General features: G+C 44.3%; 1 pseudogene; it reads right to left on the reverse strand.

Moving 5' to 3' along the window:
* Positions 1-2,367: 2,367 nt before the first annotated feature.
* Positions 2,368-3,718, reverse strand: LOC121483819 (annotated as a pseudogene).
* Positions 3,719-19,413: the final 15,695 nt, after the last annotated feature.

Raw genomic sequence — 19,413 nt, forward strand, 5'->3', positions numbered from 1 at the left:
TCCCGGGGCGCAGGTGCCTGTTAGGGTCCGAGGGAGCCCGAGGGTATCCCCGCCCTCCTGGGTCCTGCTCTAACTCCCTTTGAGCCCCTTTCCGCCCGGGCAGGTTGGTGCAGCTCCTGCTTCTCCAGGACGGGGCTCTCCTGTCCTGGGGACACTCGCCCCGGCCTCAGCCCGGCTCCTCGCGGGGCCCCTCCCCCTTGGAGGCCTTTTGTTTCTTTATTTCTTTTTTCCCGTCTTCCTACCTTGATAGAAGCGCGAACTCTTCTCACTGTAGCGTTCCAGCTGGTCTCTCTTTAAATCTCAGGCCGAATTCGTAGATTTTCAGGATGATTTGAAGGTTATCTAGGTAATTTGGTGGGGACAGGTGATTTGGGGACCCTGCTCTTCAGCCATCTTGCCCCTCCAAGTGCACAATTTAGAAAACCGGTGGAATGCAGTCAAGTCAGTGTACAAAGAGCTTGGGTCTAAATTCTTTTTTGATCCCCTCTGATTTCTCCATGAAGGTTATCCTACTATGCACTTGTTTGCTGCAGTTTCCAGAGATTTCCATTTGGAAGGCTTGTCTCTCTCAGCTCTGTCTCTCCTAGTAACTTCCTTATCTATAAAACACTGATCTTCTCTGATTTCAAAGCTTTGGAAAATAAATGATTTGTCCTAGAAATAGAATATTAGGGAAATAGTATGGATATTTAATATTCTGGTAAAAATGAAAGAATCATGTTTCAAAATAGAAATCACTGATTTATATTATCACCATCAGTATATGAGAGTTCTTATTTACCCACAGCCTTAATTACAGAGACTATTATTAATCATAATTATTCAGGTTGGTGATTGAGAAATAATTTTAACTCCTTTTTTCCCAAATGATTAATGGGAATATATATATTTGCAGAGATTTATTAGCCATTTGTGTTTTATTCTTTTGTTTCTTTCTTACCTTCTACCATTTTCTATTTATGTATTTATGTATTTAAGAGAAGGGTTGAAGGGCAGAGAGAGAAGGGGAGAGAGAATCCCACACAGACCCCCCACTGAGCATGGAGCCCAATGTGGGGCTCAACACAGGGCTCAATCACATGACTCTGAGATCATGACCTGAGCCAAAATCAAAAGTAGGATGTTTAACAAACTGAATCACCCAGGCATCCCACCACTTTCTGTAGAGAAATATTCTTTGGACCCTGGATGGCTCTTTGGTTGAGCGTCTGCCTTCAGCTCAGGTCCTGATCCCTGAATCTGGGATTGAGCCCGGCATCTGGCTCCTCGCTGCCTGCTTCTCCCTATACTTATGTCTACATCTCCCTCTCTCTCTCTCTCTCTCTCGAATAAAGAAATAAAATCTTTAAAAAATGAAATATTCTTTATATAGTCTGTATGCTTATTTGCATATCAGTTGTACATTTCTTTTCTTAAAGTCTGTGTCTTGACTTTTACCTTTGTGTTATCTTTTGTGGTACCGACACTTTAATTTTTTAAAAAAAATTGTGCTAAAATACACATAACATAAAATTTACCGTCTTAATCTTTTTGAACTGTATAGTTCAGTACTGTTAAATAATTTCACAGTGTTGTGTGTGAATCTTCAAAAGTCCCTTTGCCTTTCTCTAATGATTAATAATGTTGAGCATCTTTAGGGCTCCTGGGTGGCTCAGTTAGTTGAACATCTGCCTTCAGCTGAGGTCATGATCCCAGGGTGCTGGGATTGAGCCCTGCATGATGCTCCATTCTCAGTGAGAAGCCTGCTTCTTCATCTTCCCTCATGGCCCCCTGCTTGGCTCTCCCACTCTCTCTCAAAGTCTTTTTGAGAACACATAACTTAAAAAATAATAAAATAATGTTGAGCATCTTTTCCTGTACTTATTGGCTATTTGTATATCTTTTTTTTTTTTTTTTTTTTACTGCAGCACTTTATTTTCCTCACACAATGACGTGTTGCTGGGGCCTAATGTTCTCACATGACAGTAGAAAACCAAAATTTGTCATCTCTTAAAGAATTGAGAATTGTGTACAAAAAACCTTACATAAATTAAAAGGATGAATAAATTTACAGTTGTAAATGCAAACCGTTTTCCAACTCAAAGCAATTAACCACCCACGGTGTTCTGGCAGGAAAACATCGGGTAAGACAGGAAAGTGGGTCCTAAGGCTCGGACCTTCTCAACCCTGTTAGACTGGCAAGACAGAAATGTCAACTGGTTCAGACTCTTGCCAGCCTCTAGAGAAATCCTGGAATAGGCAGCTCTTAACGCGTGAATACCCTGCACAGATCAAGAACCCGATGGTCTTGCGGATTCTACAAATCAGTGGATTTCTCTCCCATAAACATGTTCTCAAACTCAGCCATGAAGTGACCAAGCTGCATGTGCTAAGGATTTAAATCAAAGATATGTACAGGGTATTCAACATATACCAAGGGAACAGTTAACTTGGATACAAGGTCAAGATCAGCAACAAGTTCTACAATCCTGTGCTGATATCAGATACAAGCTTCAAGGACAAATTTCTTTTCGAAGGCTTATTCCAGTTTCATGAGGCTAGCATGAGGTGTATACATTTGCCAGGGCAAATTTATACTTCGGAATTCACTCATGCAGCAAATGCTACGCATCTTCTCCCGGTCCATTTAGAAGCATTTGCGGTGGACGATGGAGGGGCCCGACTCGCCAGACTCCTGTGTGCTGATCCACATCTGCTGGAAGGTGGACAGCGGGGCCAGGATGGAGCCTCCGATCCACACAGACTACTTGCGTTCGGGAGGAGCAATGATCTTGATCTTCATCGTGCTGGGGGCCAGGGCTGTGACCTCCTTCTGCATCCTGTCAGCAATGCCGGGGTACCTGGTGGTCCCGCCAGACAGCACAGTGTTGGCGTAGAGGTCCTTCCGGATGTCCACGTCACACTTCATGATGCAGTTGAAGGTGGTCTCGGGGATGCCGCAGGACTCCCTGCCCAGGAAGGAAGGCTGGAAGAGCGCCTCTGGGCAGCGGAACGGCTCGTTGCCGATGGTGATCACCTGCCCGTCGGGCAGCTCGTAGCTCTTCTCCAGGGAGGACGAGGATGCGGCCGTGGCCATCTCCTGCTCCAAGTCCAGGGCGACGTAGCAGAGCTTCTCCTTGATGTCACGCATGATCTCCCGCTCGGCAGTGGTGGTGAAGCTGTAGCCACGCTCCGTGAGGATCTTCATGAGGTAGTCCGTCAGGTCCCGGCCAGCCAGGTCCAGATGCAGGATGGAGTGGGGCAAGGCGTACCCCTCGGAGATGGGCAGAGTGGGTGACGCCATCCCCAGAGTCCACGACAATACCAGTGGTGCGGCCAGAGGCGTACGGGGACAGCACGGCCTGGATGGCCACGTACATGGCTGGGGCGTTGCACGTCTCCAACATGATCCGAGTCATCTTCTCACGGTTGGCCTTAGGGCCTCAGTCAGCAGCACGGGTGCTCCTCGGGGCCACGTGCAGCTCGTTGTAGAAGGTGTGGTGCCAGATCTTCTCCATGTCGTCCCAGCTGGTGACGATGCCGCGCTCCATGGGGTACTTGAGGGTCAGGACGCCCCGCTTGCTCTGGGCCTCGTCGCCCACGTAGGAGTCCTTCTGGCCCATGCCCACCATCACGCCCTGGTGCCGGGGTGGCCTGACGATGGACGGGAACACGGCTCGGGGGCGTCATCCCCGGCCAAGCCCGCCTTGCACATGCCCGAGCCATTGTCGATGACCAGCGCAGCATCTCCTCTTCCATGGCGATCGGCGGAGGCGGTGGCCGCGGACGCGGAGGACCAGCGGCGAGAGGACCTGTGTATCATTTTCAAAGGGAGTCCTATTTCTGTCTTTTGATCATTTTTGAACTGTGTTATTTATGTTTTGAGTTATAAGAGAGTTCTTTATACATCCTGGTTACTAACACCTTATCAGTGATATGCAGCTATCCCCCCCCTTTCATAGGCAGCCATTTTCACTGATTGTGCCCTCTAATAGAAATTTTCAATTCTAATGGAGTCAATTTATCTATTTTTAAAAAGGTTTTATGTATTTACTCATGAGAGGCACAGAGAGAGAGGCAGAGACACAGGCAGAGGGAGAAGCAGGCTCCATGCAGGGAGCCCGAAGTGGGACTCGATCCTGGGACTCCAGGATCACACCCTGGGCCCAAGGCAGGCTTTAAATCGCTGAGCCACCCTGGCATCCCACATTTATCTATTTTTATTCTGTTGCCTGTGCATTTGTTGTCATATCCAAGAAATCATTGCCAAATCCAAGGTCATGCAGCTTTTATCCTGTTTTATGGGTTTGCCTTATGTTTTGGTGTTGGGTCAATTTTGAAGTAACTTTTGCATATAGTGTCAGGTGAGGGTCCAACTTCATTATGATTCCATGAATATTTATGGCTTTTCTCCCTGGTTCTGCCCCAGCCTTGGCCAGCTCACCAGGTGCCCACCCACTGCCTATCCTCAGATCCTCAGATCCTCATTACTGCGCAGCAGCAGCTTGTCTGTACCTGGGATGAGGAGCCATTGGGTGGCGCTGTTGCCTCGTGAATAACGATGAAGATCCCTCTACCAGCTGCTGTTGCTCCTGGAGCCAGCCAAGGGAGGGCTTTGGACCAGTTAGATGGCCTAATCCTCCCAACCAATCTGAGAAGGAAGAGGGAGGCACATAGACTCCAGGCGGCTTACCTAAGGTCACACAGCTGGCAAGTAATGGACAAGACTCAAATCCATAAACTAGTGGCAGAAGTTACCACTTGACCCTGCCTAGAAAAGGCTATGTGAAGTTACATCTTTCCTATCTTTCCTAGTTATCATCTTTACATGATAAGATGGTCTTCCTTTTAGAACTGATGGAGAAAATGGATATATAGTGCTTTTGTGGGGGTAGGTTGTGTCCTTAATTACTGTTGGGCTGGGGAGACTGGGGACCTCAAAACAAAGGACCCCAGGTCAGCAACCTCCCAATAAGGCCACCTTGATGCCCTACCCTAACTTAGCACACAAAGACATGTAACCCTTGCCCTAACTGGAATGCTGCCCTACCCCTATCTTCCCACCAACACCTCCTTGCTGCCCTACCTTAGCAAACAAAGACCTGTAACCCTTGTCCTAATCACAATGCCACCCTACCCCCATCTTCCCACAGAAAACTCTTAATAGACCCTCTGCAGTTTGCTTGGGCGCGACTTCCGAGGCCCGGGACTTCCCTGCTCTCTCTCTCCCCTGCGGGGCTGCAGAACCTCACCTGAGAGCACGTCCCAGTAAAAGTTTGTTTTGACCAACTTTTGCCTGGCCTCTCTATTCCATTGGATTAAACCTGACAATTATCAAAAGAAAACATTTCGTGTCCAATACCTTTCCCCCTAATTTTCAGGCTGTAAATATGCAAGATTGAGGATCCCTTACATTAGTTAAACTGTAGTACTCAGGACATCCAGGTTCAGGCCAACAGAATTATGCTGGTAATCCATACCTACTGGAATACACTCAATACATTATACTTATATAGTTATAAGTGCACCGGACAATGACAACTATAACAAAAAGTTTTTGTTTCTTAGCAAAAGCTATCATTCATGAAGTGGAAAAGATAAATTGCAAATAGAAACAAAGATTGGGCATTCAGGTTATTTGATAATTTAACTAAGAAAGAGAAGTAAATCTTAAACATCTTGAAGAATAGAAAGAGTTTCTCCCTGGTTTCTCATGAAATCAAGACAATGGAAAACTCTTTACATTGAAAAACTAGTTAATGACTGACCTTCCTTCAGAGTATTAAATTTTAATCAGTTTGTGGAGGCTGAGAAAATTAAGGACTTTCCACCTTAAGTTCAGTGTTTGCACAAGTACAGCCATCTCCGGCCCCTGTGAATAAGAGCTGAAATTTACCTTGTTTCAGCTACAGGAAAAAACAGCTTAACGCCCTAGAAAGCACCATATTAGAATGAGAACAGAGCTCAATGCCCATGATAGAAAGTCCCATAACAGAATGAGAACAGAGCTCAATGCACTTGAAAGCCCCATATCATAAAGTAAACAGAACTTGAGAAATTCCCACCCCTTACAGAGGTCCCCTAGACCAGTCCATAAAACTAAGCTCTAACCCACCTAGGGGTCCAAGTCCCTGCTCTGCCGTGTTGGGTATACTTGGACCCAAGCTGGAGCTTGTAAATAAACCCTCCTGTGTTTGCATCGGTGTCAGCTCCTTGGTGGTTTCTTGGATACGTAATCTTGGGCACAACAAGTTCACAAAGAAAACTCAAAATACCCAGATAATGGATATTATCACATGCTGACAGAAGTTCAGTAAAGTATGTCCCATATATGACAATAATCTCAAAAATTTAGAGTGTCATCACTGATGACACATGACCCATCCCGTTCTAAACTACGGCTAAGAAAGAACCAATTTCTCTCTTCTGTGTTAGAAGTAAGACTGATATCTATTTTACTTCTTCTATACAACATATTAGAGGGACGCCTGGGTGGCTCAGCGGTTGGGCTTCCACCTTGGGGTTAGGGTGTGATCCCAGGATCCAGGAACAAATTCCACATCAGGCGCCCTGCTAGGAGCCTGCTTCTCCCTCTGCCTGTGTCTCTGCCTCTCTCTCTCTCTCTCTCTGTGTCTCTCATGAATAAATAAATATATATTTAAAAAAAAGAATTATATTCGAAAAAGCACTCCCCTGGGGTGCTTGGGTAGGTTAAGCATGTCACTCGATTTCTGCTCATGTCATGATCTCAGGGTCAGGGGTTCAAGCCCTATGTTAGGCTTTCTGTCGGGGGTGGGGGTGGTCTGCTTGTCCCTCTCCCTCCCCCCTCTTCTGCTCCCTAACACCTCCCCCAGTTCTCTGTTAAATAAATAAAACATTTATGTCCTATGGAGAAGTGATCAAAGACCATGCCAGCAAAATAAGTAAATAAATAAATCAGAAAGAGGTGGTATACAGATGGCAATCAATATACAAAAATGTTATTTTCTGGGTTTTGTGATGCCATCAATACTTCAACGTTTTCTTAACTCTGCAGATTGCCACTTTTGAACCAAAACTTGTTTTTGAAGTTTCTATTTTTCCCTTAAAGCAGTCTGAAAAATTGGTGAAGATTCAGACCCTGCAGAATGAGGATTGGCACTTGGCAGCCAGGCATCATATCATATCATCCATGCCCCCCTATGCCTCAGCCAAACACGTGGCCTTGTTCACCCCGCAGCCCCAGGGGCCCCACAGTGCTCCATACATATGTGGCCAAAGAATGACTAAAACTTTTGTTATTATTGAATGTTGTTATTATTATTAGCAACAAAAAGGAGAGGAAGAGTTTTCTGACATTCTGCTGAGGAAGTTAGGATGACGATTGCTTTGAACTTGTAACATTAACAGCAGCTGAGTTTGCACGCCTGTAGGATATACTCTGGAGAAGAAGCACTAAGGAACCTGACTAGGAGTCATCCATGCTTATCTTGGATAAGCCTGTTCCAGAAGACTCTAATGTGGGAGGCCAGGAGGGAGAAAAGCCCAGGCACCCTGGGGAGGTGAGAATCTACAGAAACCCCAGAGCCCAATCTGAAGCTGTGGACTGAGAGCCCAGGGGCTGCTGACTGACTCCTGCTTCCCCGACCCTGACCCACCTGGATGCTGCAGCTGTCCCTTGTTGTCCCCAGGACTTGGCATGAATCACAGCACATGGTGGCAATTTATAAGAATTTGCTGATTGAATAACCCTCCCCCTCCTTTTAAGAAGAAGTCAATCTGTTGGCTTGAGATGTCTGCAGCCTCCAAAGATCCTCTGCAGTAGAGACACTTATTTTCAGGCCTGGAAACTGGATGCAAAAGGTAGGTTTAAATGTGTTTTTCAGGGGAAGGCATCTAGAGAACTTACCATATTCTGCACAGGGCTTAAGGCTCCAAAGAAATCTAAGAACATGGTGAAAATGAAGAAACATGTGCCACTGGAAAAATCATCCTAAACAACCATTTTATAGAGAGCAGTACTCCAGGACCGGAAGGGACCGTTGGGTTGGCCCAGTGGCCTGAGCCAACAAACCCAAAGGAAAAGACTCAAACAGATGCCTGGATACGACAAACATGAGGTCCCAGGACATCTTCTGTCCCCTACAATCCCTGGAATGGAACACAGAAAGTCTTCTGACAAGGACATCTGAGTGGCTCACTGGTTGAGCATCTGCCTTCAGCTCAAGTCATGATCCTGGGAGTCCTGGGATCCAGCCCCACATCAGGCTTCCCTCAGGAAGCCTGCTTCTCCATCTGTCTCTTTCTGTGTGTCTCACATGAATAAATAAATGAAATCTCATAAAAAAGAAGAGAATTTCTGATATAAGTGCAATTCATTTATTCCATTATAACTGAGGCCTTACTCTGTGCCAAGCTGTGTGCTAGATCCTGGAGAGACCTGGGGACGGGTTTCCCAGGAGAGTGGACACAGGACAAACCATCCAGAGAGTGAGTCTGTCTTATTTATCTCTGTATTCTCCAGCACATCCTAGAAACTCAATAATTAGCAACCGCCTTAGGCAATGGGTCAGGAGAGTTGTTAAGTCTCTGGCATTTGGAATCTGGGGACCTCAGTTCGAATCACAACTTCTCTACCTACAGGCTGTGTGACTCTGGACAGGTCACATCATCTCCCTGAGACTCGATTTCCCAGCAAGTCTGGTGAGAACTAAATTCAAGGGTCCTGGGGGCATTTAAGAAACTAACTGTTGAAGGAGTAGCCTGGGTGAGTGTTGAGTGTTGGACTCTAGCTTTCAGCTCAGGTCAGGATCTCAGGGTCCTGAAATTGTACCCTGAGTCAGGCTCCCTGCTAAGGAAGGAGTCAGCTGGAAATTCTTTCCCCCTCCCCCTACCTCTGCCTCTGCCCCTACCCTCCTCCCACAGCCTGCACTTGTGCACACAGTCTTATCTCTCTCTGAAGTAAATAAATAAAATCTTTTTTAAAAAGAGAAAGAAAAGCTATTTGGCAAAAAGAGCCTGACACAAGCTGAGTGCTCCTCAAGCTCTAGCTATTTAATACTGTCACCATAATGACAAAGAGCCCAGGTAAACACTGGAATCTCCATTTGCCTTCTGGAGAATGAGGAGGATTCACCAGATCTTCTCTCTGTCCCCTCCACACTGGGAGCAAGGAATCAGAAATGTGGGTTGTTGTGGTGGCTGTAGAGCAGCATCTAGTGGAAGGAAAGGATAAGTGACCATGTCACAGGGATATTTGGAAGAGAAAGTTCTAAACACTGGGACAAAGGTTGGCAGAGAAGCCAGGGAAGTGACCCACATGTGCAGGGAAGGTCAGACATGGTCCCCTTGACGGGATCCAGGACTCAGGGCCAATGGAGGAGAGACACTCTCCCTCTCTGGCCTCCCTGAGGCTGGATCTTCTGCTCCGTGGCTTCAGAGGCCCATTTATCATATTCTGCTCCATCTGCGCTGTGTCCAGCTAAGGGTGCTGCCTCCACTGCCCCCAAGTCTCCAGTACTCAGGATGCCAGGGCAGTAGAGGGATCTATGCATGGCACAGCCAGGGTGTCTCCATGGTTCCAGGCCACTCGTCAGCAGCTGGGACTCTGTCCCTCTGACACCAGGTCCTTGGGCTTCTGGCTCTGCAGAGACAGTCATCACACTGTCTCTTACAGCCCTCCCACCTCTACCTTTGGGTGAAGTAATCCAGAACAAACCAGCTTTCTCCCCTTTCCTTGTCTGCAGCCAAGAGCAGGGATTCAGAACGACCACCTCCCCAGGTTGCGAGGGATGAGTGAGAGAAGTTGTGGAAAGCATGAAGCATAGGCACAGACACACAAGGGGTGTTCCAGAAACAGAAGCAAGTACTGCATCTTCAGAATATCAAGTGAGAGAAGAGCATCCGCACGTTCACAGAAATTCCTCTGTGACAGTTAGCACTTCCACTGCACTTCAAGGACCTAGTGGATATAAACAGTAATGTATTTAAAATATACTAAGTTTACAAAGTAGATTATTAAAGCATTGGTACCAGATACTCCAGACTTCTTAGTGCCCCAATATAAGCTGAACACAAATCAAGTCAAGCTTTCAATGCTGTAATAAAAAATACTTTTCCAGCAAGAACATAATGATTTTAGGGCTTTTCTTAATAATATCAACCTTTAGGGAAATCAAATGTGTACTCATGCAACGGTATATTTACATTACATATCATGTAACATACAATTATTGCTGTTTTACTTTCACATTTAGAAAATGATTCTTCTTTCTCAAATTGTTTACAGGTATCTCTACTATCAGGTTTTGTTGTATTATTATTTTTTTATATAACCTACAAAGGCATTTCTAAAATCTTTTAAACTTAGGATCCCTGGGTGGATAAGCGGATTGGTGATTGGTGTCTGCCTTTGGCCCAGGGCATGATCCTGGAGACCCGGGTTTGAGTCCTACATCGGGCTCCTTGCATGGAGCCTGCTTCTCCCTCTGCCTGTGTCTCTGCCTGTGTGTGTGTGTGTGTGTGTGTGTGTGTGTGTGTCTCACATGAGTGAATAGATTAAAAATGTTTAAAAACAAAGAATTAAAAAAATAAAATATTTTAAACCAGTTTTCCTGGGCCACTTTTTCTTCCATCTATGTGGAAATAAACACAGGAATTTTGACTGAGGGGGTTCCAACAAATAGCAATGAAGCATGGTGTGGTATTATGACATTTAGAAAACTAATTGGGTAGGTGTATATCAGTGACCTCCACAATATCACTATAGGAATCTTCCTTCAAATAGCTGGAAACACACTTGTGTATACCACCCATATGTGTGAGCAGCAGTCCATCTTCCCAGAATTAACTGCTCATGAAGTTTAATTTCTTTAGTTTTTCTGATTTCATCAAGTTACCTCTCGAAGCCTCCAAAACTCACACTGAGCTATTTTCAGGACACTGTATCTTCTCCCAAAATGTCCTTTGCCTTTCTCAATCCAGGTATTGAGAGAACCCCTCCAGCTCCAGAATGCTTAAGAACTCTCTCCCCCATGGTTTAATGGTGTGGGGAAGGGGGTGCTCACCTACAAATAAGCTATGGGGAGGTACATCAGATGTCACCAGTATGGATCCTTGGAGAGGAGACTGTTGCTTTTGGGGTAGCTCTTGTTCTGTCTCTTTGGAATATCTGCCCCAGATGTGAGCTGTACCTTTGGAACGCTCACATTATAGCAGAGAGGGGTAGGGTCCTGAGCACTACACATGGCCACCAGAAGGCTTGGGTCTGAACACCCAGGCCCCTCTCACCCAAGCACCCCCATGGTGCCCACAGGACCCAGTATTAATTAAAAATAACTTGGTATTTGGAGGTCTCAGTGCCCCTATCTTAAGTCAGAATCCTGGAGGCCAGTCTGGGCAGAGTCCCATTATTGGGGAGTAGAGGACCCAGTGCTACTCAAGGCAAGGCTGAGCTTAGAAACTACTACATCCCTGCATCTAGGCTAGCAGTTGTGCATCCACACTGAACACCGTGAGGAACAGCCCAGGTGTCAGGGTCTCCCCCCAACCACCAGCCCAGGCCTAGGCTGGACACAGAAGTGTCCATCAATCAGTTCATTTCCTTCATGGTCAAGATCTACAACCCTGGGGATTTTGCTGGGAAGCAAATCTGACCTGAAAGGGCAGCTGGCGGTATGCCTGGGTGGTTCAGTGGCACATCTGCCTTCAGCTCAGGGAGTGATCCCGGGTCCTGGGATTCAGTCCTGCATCGGGCTCCGTGCAGGGAGCCTGTTTCTCCCTCTTCTTATGTCTCTGCCTCTTTCTATGTCTCTCATGAGTAAATTAAGAGATTAAATCAAACAAAAAGGAAAGGGCAGCTTGTTTAAAAGGTAGCTGTTGTCCAGCTTTCCGCAGCCTGTAACCCATTTATGCTTTGTCTAGATTCCTAGTACAACTCATCTCTCAAGTCTGCATTTCTCCAGAATACTGGAGACCAAACAACTCTGAGGGAGAGGAAGGAGGGGGAAGCAGATGAGCTAGATAGAAGTCCACCCTTTGCAGTGTGATTTCCAACACGGAGCCTGCAGAGCGACCCTTGTGTATTGTCACCCTGGCCTATCCTGCCACGATCATTCTCACTCCCATGGGAACTAGTCAGAGCATCATTTCCTGGTCATCCCTGGAGGCCATCTTGGCCAGAGAACAGGAGGGAGAACATTATTGTCCTTGAATCATTGTAAGGAGGGCATGAGTCTCTAAATTTCTGCATTGATTGACCTCATATAGAGAAGGTCTCCTTCCTCTTGCCCCACACCAGACCTGGTTCCTCAGGTTCAGGTGTATGTTCCTCACCGGGTCCTTGGTGGAAAATCAGAGAAGATGGTCAACATTCAGCATAGCCTGGGAACACTCCTTGGGGAGCCCAGGATGCTGCTCTTACAGACCCACTCCTCCCACCACATAGAGTCAGAGACACAGCATTCCACTCACACTCCCTTCCCTCAGGTTTTGCCCCATGTTTGGCTACTTTGAGACCTGAGTGATCTAATGTAACAGGAGAGGGAGGCCCTGGGCCCATTTCCCTGCAGACCTGTCACAGGTGGATGCTGCCTGCCACCTACAGCTCTTCTGCTTGTCCCTGTTTTCCTCCTGTAACTCTTCTCTGTCTTATACATGTCTCATAAACAAAGCCTCTGTTCTTTTTCCTTCCCATAGTTCACAAGAATGCCCTTCCATATAATCCAGTGTGGAGGGAGTATCCACTCCTATCAAGTAAATGTGCAGCAGAAGGGTGGAGCCAGGTTCTTCGAGGATGGAGTTTGAGCAAAGGGAGGAGGCTGGATTGATCCACGTGGTGAAGGACTAGAGATGCCAGCGTGAACTCATATTTAGTTTAATGAAGATACACAGGTGAACATACACACACTTATTGCTGACCCGACCTAGAGGCAACAACACCCCAGCAAAAACAACCGCACCTAGTGCCCAGGTCTTGATTTCTAAAATCACTTTCCAAAATAAGAAACCAGAGCTTCCCAAGACACCGATGTTTCACAAGGAGACAATCCACAAAACCGACCAGTACTTTCATCTCCTGCTGACTGCACCAATAACCTGTATCATCATTACTACGTTATATTGTGTGAAAAGGTCACAGTCTTTATTATATAAAAAAAAAAAGCAAACTACCAGGGATGCCACGGAGGCTTAGTTTTTTAAACATCTGCCTTGTTCAGGTCATGATCCCGGATTCCTGAGGTTGAATGCCACATGGTGCTCGCTGCCCAGCGGTGAGGTTGCTTCTCCCTCAGCCTCTGCTCTTCCCTCCACTTGTGCTCTCTCTTAGAAAAAACAGTTTTCAAAGAATTGTAAAAGGACACTACTGAAGAGTTTGTAGTTAAGTCTCCCTCCCAGTCACTAGACTCGCGGAAAAAGTGGAAAAAAGCTACACATGTATAGCTAGAGACGACATAAACAGCCCTCACTCAGCCCAGACAGAGGCGGCAAGATGCGGTCTGACCTGCTTTTTTTTTTATGATAAATTTATTTTTTTATTGGTGTTCAATTTGCCAACATACAGAATACCACCCAGTGCTCATCCGGTCAAGTGCCCCCCTCAGTGCCCGGCACCCATTCACCCCCACCCCCAGCCCTCCTCCCCTTCCACCACCCCTAGTTCATTTCCCAGAGTTAGGAGTCTTCATGTTCTGTCTCCCTTTCTGATATTTCCCACACATTTCTTCTCTTTTCCCTTCTATTCTTTTACACTATTATTTATATTCCCTAAATAAATGAGAACATATGTTTGTCCTTCTCCGATTGACTCATTTCACTCAGCATAATACCCTGCAGTTCCATCCACGTTGAAGCAAATGGTGGGTATTTGTCGTTTTTAATGGCTGAGGAATATTCCATTGTATACATAAACCACATCTTCTTTATCCATTCATCTTTCGATGGACACCGAGGCTCCTTCCACAGTTTGGCTATTGTGGACATTGCTGCCAGAAACATTGGGATGCAGGTGTCCCAGCATTTCATTGCATCTGAATCTTTGGGGTAAATCCCCAGCAGTGGAATTGCTGGATAATAGGGCAGGTCTATTTTAAACCCTTTGAGGAACCTCCACACAGTTTTCCAGAGTGGCTGCACCAGTTCACATTCCCACCAACAGTGTAAGAGGGTTCCCTTTTCTCAACATCCTTTCCAACACTTGTTGCTTCCTGCCTTGTTAATTTTCCCCATTCTCACTGGTGTGAGGTGGTATCTCATTGTGGTTTTGATTTCTATTTCCCTGATGGCAAGTGATGCAGAGCATTTTCTCATGTGCATGTTGGCCATGTCCATGTCTTCCTCTGTGAGATTTCTCTTCATGTCTTTTGCCCATTTCATGACTGGATTGTTTGTTTCTTTGGTGTTGAGTTTAATAAGTTCTTTATAGATCTTAGAAACTAGCCCTTTATCTGATACGTCATTTGCAAATATCTTCTCCCATTCTGTAGGTTGTCTTTTAGTTTTGTTGACTGTATCCTTTGCTGTGCAAAAGCTTCTTGTCTTGATGAAGTCCCAATAGTTCATTTATGCTTTTGTTTCTTTTGCCTTCATGGATGTATCTTGCAAGAAGTTACTGTGGCCAAGTGCAAAAAGGGTGTTGCCTGTGTTCTCCTCCAGGATTTTGATGGAATCTTGTCTCCCATTTAGATCTTTCATCCATTTTGAGTTTATCTTTGTGTATGGTATAAGAGAATTGTCCGGTTTCATTCTTCTGAATGTGGATGTCCAATTTTCTCAGCACCATTTATTGAAGAGACTGTCTTTCTTCCAGTGGATAGTCTTTCCTCCTTTGTTGAATATTAGTTAACCATAAAGTTGAGGGTCCACTTCTGGATTCTCTATTCTGTTCCATTGATCTATGTGTCTGTTTTTGTGCCAGTACCATACTGTCTTGATGACCACAGCTTTGTAGGACAACCTGAAATCTGGCATTGTGATGCCCCCAGCTATGGTTTTCTTTTTTAAAATTCCCCTGGCTATTCGGGGTCTTTTCTGATTCCACACAAATCTTAAGATGATTTGTTCCAACTCTCTGAAGAAAGTCCATGATATTTTGATAGGGATTGCATTAAATGTGTACATTGTCCTAGGTAACATTGACATTTTCACAATACTAATTCTGCCAATCCATGAGCATGGAATATTTTTCCATCTCTTTGTGTCATCCTCAATTTCTTTCAGAAGTGTTCTGTAGTTTTTACGGTATAGATCCTTTACCTCTTTGGTCTAGTTTCCTTCTTCTGCATGTGGATGTCCAATTTTCCCAGCACCATTTATTGAAGAGACTGTCTTTCTTCCAGGGGATAGTCTTTCCTCCTTTATCGAATGAGTTGACCATAAAGTTCAGGGTCCACTTCTGGGTTCTCTCTTCTGTTCCATTGATCTATGTGTCTGTTTTTGTGCCAGTACCACACTGTCTTGATGACCACAGCTTTGTAGTACAACCTGAAATCTAACATTGTGATATCCCCAGATATGGTTTTCTTTTTTAAAATTTACCTGGCTTTTGGGATCTTTTCTGATTCCACCCAAATCTTAAAATAATTTGTTCTAACTCTCTGAAGAAAGTCCATGGTATTTTGATAGGGATTGCATTAAACGTGTATATTGCCCTGGGTAACATTGACATTTTCACAATATTAATTCGGCCAATTCATGAGCATGGAGTATTTTTCCATCTCTTTGTGTCTTCCTCAATTTCTTTCAGAAGTGTTCTATAGTTTTTAGGGTATAGATCCTTCACCTCTTTGGTTAGGTTTATCCTAGGGATCTTACGCTTTTGGGTACAATTATAAATGGGATTGACTCCTTAATTTCTCTTTCTTCAGTCTCATTGTTAGTGTACAGAATTGCCACATACTTCGGGGCATTGATTTTGTATCCTGCCACGCTGCCAAATTGCTGTATGAGTTCTATCAATCTTGGGGTGGAGGCTTTTGGGTTTTCTATGTAGAGTATCATGTCATCGGCGAAGAGGGAGAGTTTGACCTCTTCTTTGCTAATTCGAATGCCTTTTATTTCTTTTTGTTGTCTGATTGCTGAGGCTAAGACTTCCAGTACTATGTAGAATAGCAGTGGTGAGAGTGGACATCCCTGTCTTGTTCCTGATCTTAGGGGAAAGGTTCCCGGTGCTTCCCCATTGAGAATGATATTTGCTGTGGGCTTTTTGTAGAAGGCTTTTAAGATTTTGAGGAATGTTCCCTCTATCCCTGCACTCTGAAGAGCTTTGATCAGGAATGGATGCTGTATTTTGTCAAATGCTTTCTCTGCATCTAATGAGAGGATCATATGGTTCTTGGTTTTTCTCTTTCTGATATGATGAATCACATTGATTGTTTTACGAGTGTTGAACCAGCCTTGTGTCCCAGGGATAAATCCTACTTGGTCATGGTGAATAATTTTCTTACTGTACTGTTGGATCCTATTGGCTAGTATCTTGTTAAGAATTTTTGCATCCATGTTCATCAGGGATATTGGTCTGTAATTCTCCTTTTTGGTGGGGTCTTTGTCTGGTTTTGGAATTAAGATGATGCTGGCCTCATAGAACGAATTTGGAAGTACTCCATCTCTTTCTATCTTTTCAAACAGCTTTAGTAGAATAGGTATGGTTTCTTCTTTAAACGTTTGATAGAATTCCCCTGGGAAGCCATCTGGCCCTGGACTTTTGTGCCTTGGGAGGTTTTTGATGACTGCTTCAATTTCCTCCCTGGTTATTGGCCTGTTCAGGTTTTCTATTGCTTCCTGCTCCAGTTTTCGTAGTTTGTGGCTTTCCAGAGATACGTCCATTTCGTCTAGATTGCCTAATTTATTGGTGTATAGCTGTTCATAATATGTTTTTAAAATCGTTTGTATTTCCTTGGTGTTGGTAGTGATCTCTCCTTTCTCATTCATGAGTTTATTAATTTGAGTCTTCTCTCTCTTCTTTTTAATAAGGTTGGCTAATGGTTTATCTATCTTATTAATTCTTTCAAACAACCAACTCCTGGTTGTGTTGATCTGTTCCACAGTTCTTCTGGTCTCGATTTCGTTGAGTTCTGCTCGAATCTTAATTAACTCTCTTCTTCTGCTGGGTGTAGGATCTATCTGCTGTTTGTTCTCTAGCTCCCTTATGTGTAAGGTTAGCTTTTGTATTTGAGATCTTTCCAGTTTTTGAATGGATGCTTGTATTGCGATGTATTTCCCCCTCTGGACTGCTTTTGCTGCATCCCAAAGATTTTGAATGGTTGTATCTTCATTCTCAATAGTTTCCATGAATCTTTTAAATTCTTCCTTAATTTCCTGGTTGACCCTTTCATCTTTGAGCAGGATGGTCCTTAACCTCCACGTGTTTGAGGTCCTTCCAAACTTCTTGTTGTGATTTAGTTCTAATTTCAAGGCATTATGGTCTGAGAATATGCAGGGGAGGATCCCAATCTTTTGGTACAGACCCAATTTGTGACCCACCCAGTATGTGGTCTGTTCTGAAGAAAGTTCCATGTGCACTTGAGGAGAATGTGTATTCATTTGAGTTTGGATGTAAAGTTCTGTAGATATCTGTGAAATCCATCTGGTGCAATGTATCATTTAAAGCTCTTGTTTCTTTGGAAATGTTGTGTTTAGAAGACCTATCGAGTGTAGAAAGCTCTAGATTGAAGTCACCAAGTATAAGTGTATTATTATCTGAGTATGTCTTAACTTTGGTTATTAATTGATTGATATACTTGGCAGCTCCCACATTCGGGACATATATATTGAGGATTGTTAAGTCCTCTTTTTGGATATATCCTTTAATTATGATATAGTGTCCCTCTTCATCTCTCACTACATCTTCAGGATAAATTTTAGTTTATCTAATATGAGGATGGCTACCCCTGCTTTCTTTTGAGGACCATTTGAATGGTAAATGGTTCTGCAACCTTTTATTTTCAGGCTGTAGGTGTCCTTCTGTCTAATATGAGTCTCTTGTAGACAGCAAATAGATGGGTCCTGCTTTTTTATCCAGTCTGAAACCCTGCGCCTTTTGATGGGGTCATTAAGCCCATTCACGTTCAGAGTTACTATTGAAAGATATGGGTTTAGTGTCATCATGATATCTATTCAGTCCTTCTTTTTGTGGATTGTTCCACTGGACTTCTTCTTTAAGGGGAATTTTAAGAGTCCCCCTTAAAATTTCTTGCTGAGCTGGTTTGGAAATTCTTTCAGTTCCTGCCTGTCTTGGAAGCTCTTTATCTCTCCTTCCATTTTGAATGAGAGCCTTGCTGGATAAAGTATTCTTGGCTGCATATTCTTCTCATTTTGGACCTGAAATATATCCTGCCAGCCCTCTCTGGCCTGCCAGGTCTCTGTGGAGAGGTCTGCTGTTACCATAATACTCCTCCCCATAAAAGTCAGGGATTTCTTGTCTCTTGCTGCTTTAAGGATCTTCTTTTTATCTTTGGAATTTGCAAGTTTAACTATTAAATGTCGAGGTGTTGAACAGTTTTATTGATTTTAGGGGGGATCTCTCTATTTCCTGGATCTGAATGCCTGTTTCCCTTCCCAGATTAGGAAAGTCTTCAGCTATGATTTGTTCAAATACATATTCTGGACCTCTGGCCCTTTCGGCGCCCTCGGGAACCCCAATTAAACATAGGTTTTTCTTCCTCAGGCTGTCGTTTATTTCCCTTAATCTATCTTCATGGTCTTTTTATTGTTTGTCCCTGTTTCCTCAGTTTCCCTCTTTGCCATCAACTTGTCTTCTATGTCACTCACTCGTTTTTCCAACTCATTAACCCTCGTCGCTAGGACTTCTACTTTGGATGGCATCTCATTTAATTGATTTTTAATTTCTTCTTGATTAGATCTAAATTCTGCAGTCATGAAGTCTCTTGAGTCCTTTATGCTTTTTTCTAGAGCCACCAGTAGCTGTATGATAGTGCTTCTGAATTGGCTTTCTGACATTGAATTGTAATCCAGATTTTGTAACTCTGGGAGAGCGGAGTGTTTCTGATTCTTTCTTTTGAGGTGAGGTTTTCCTTCTAGTCATTTTGCTCGGTACAGAGTGCCCAAAAACAAGTTGTGTTGGGAAAAGGAGAAAAAGAGAGGAGAGAAAGAAGGAAAGAAAAGAGAAAAAGAAAAAAAAGAAAAAGAGAAGAAAAAGAGAAAGAAAGGGAAATTAAAGGGTGGGGATGGAAACAAATCAAAAAGCAAAAAAAAAAAAAAAAGAAAGAAAGAAAGAAAAAAAGAAAAAGAAAAAGAAAAAAAAAACACGGGGAGTATCTTCTGATTCTGTATACTTATGTCCCTTGACTTCCCCTGGAACTTGTCCATCTAGCTGGTCTTCTGGGGGAGGGGCCTGTTTGCTGATTTTCAGGTGTTAGCATCTGGGGGAGCTGCTCTGCCCCCTGCCTGGTGCACGGCTCAATGAGCATTGTTTACCCCGTGAGGCCCCTGGAGTAACAA

The sequence above is a fragment of the Vulpes lagopus genome, unplaced genomic scaffold (assembly GCF_018345385.1).
Source record: "Vulpes lagopus strain Blue_001 unplaced genomic scaffold, ASM1834538v1 ctg153, whole genome shotgun sequence".
Lineage (NCBI taxonomy): Eukaryota > Metazoa > Chordata > Mammalia > Carnivora > Canidae > Vulpes > Vulpes lagopus.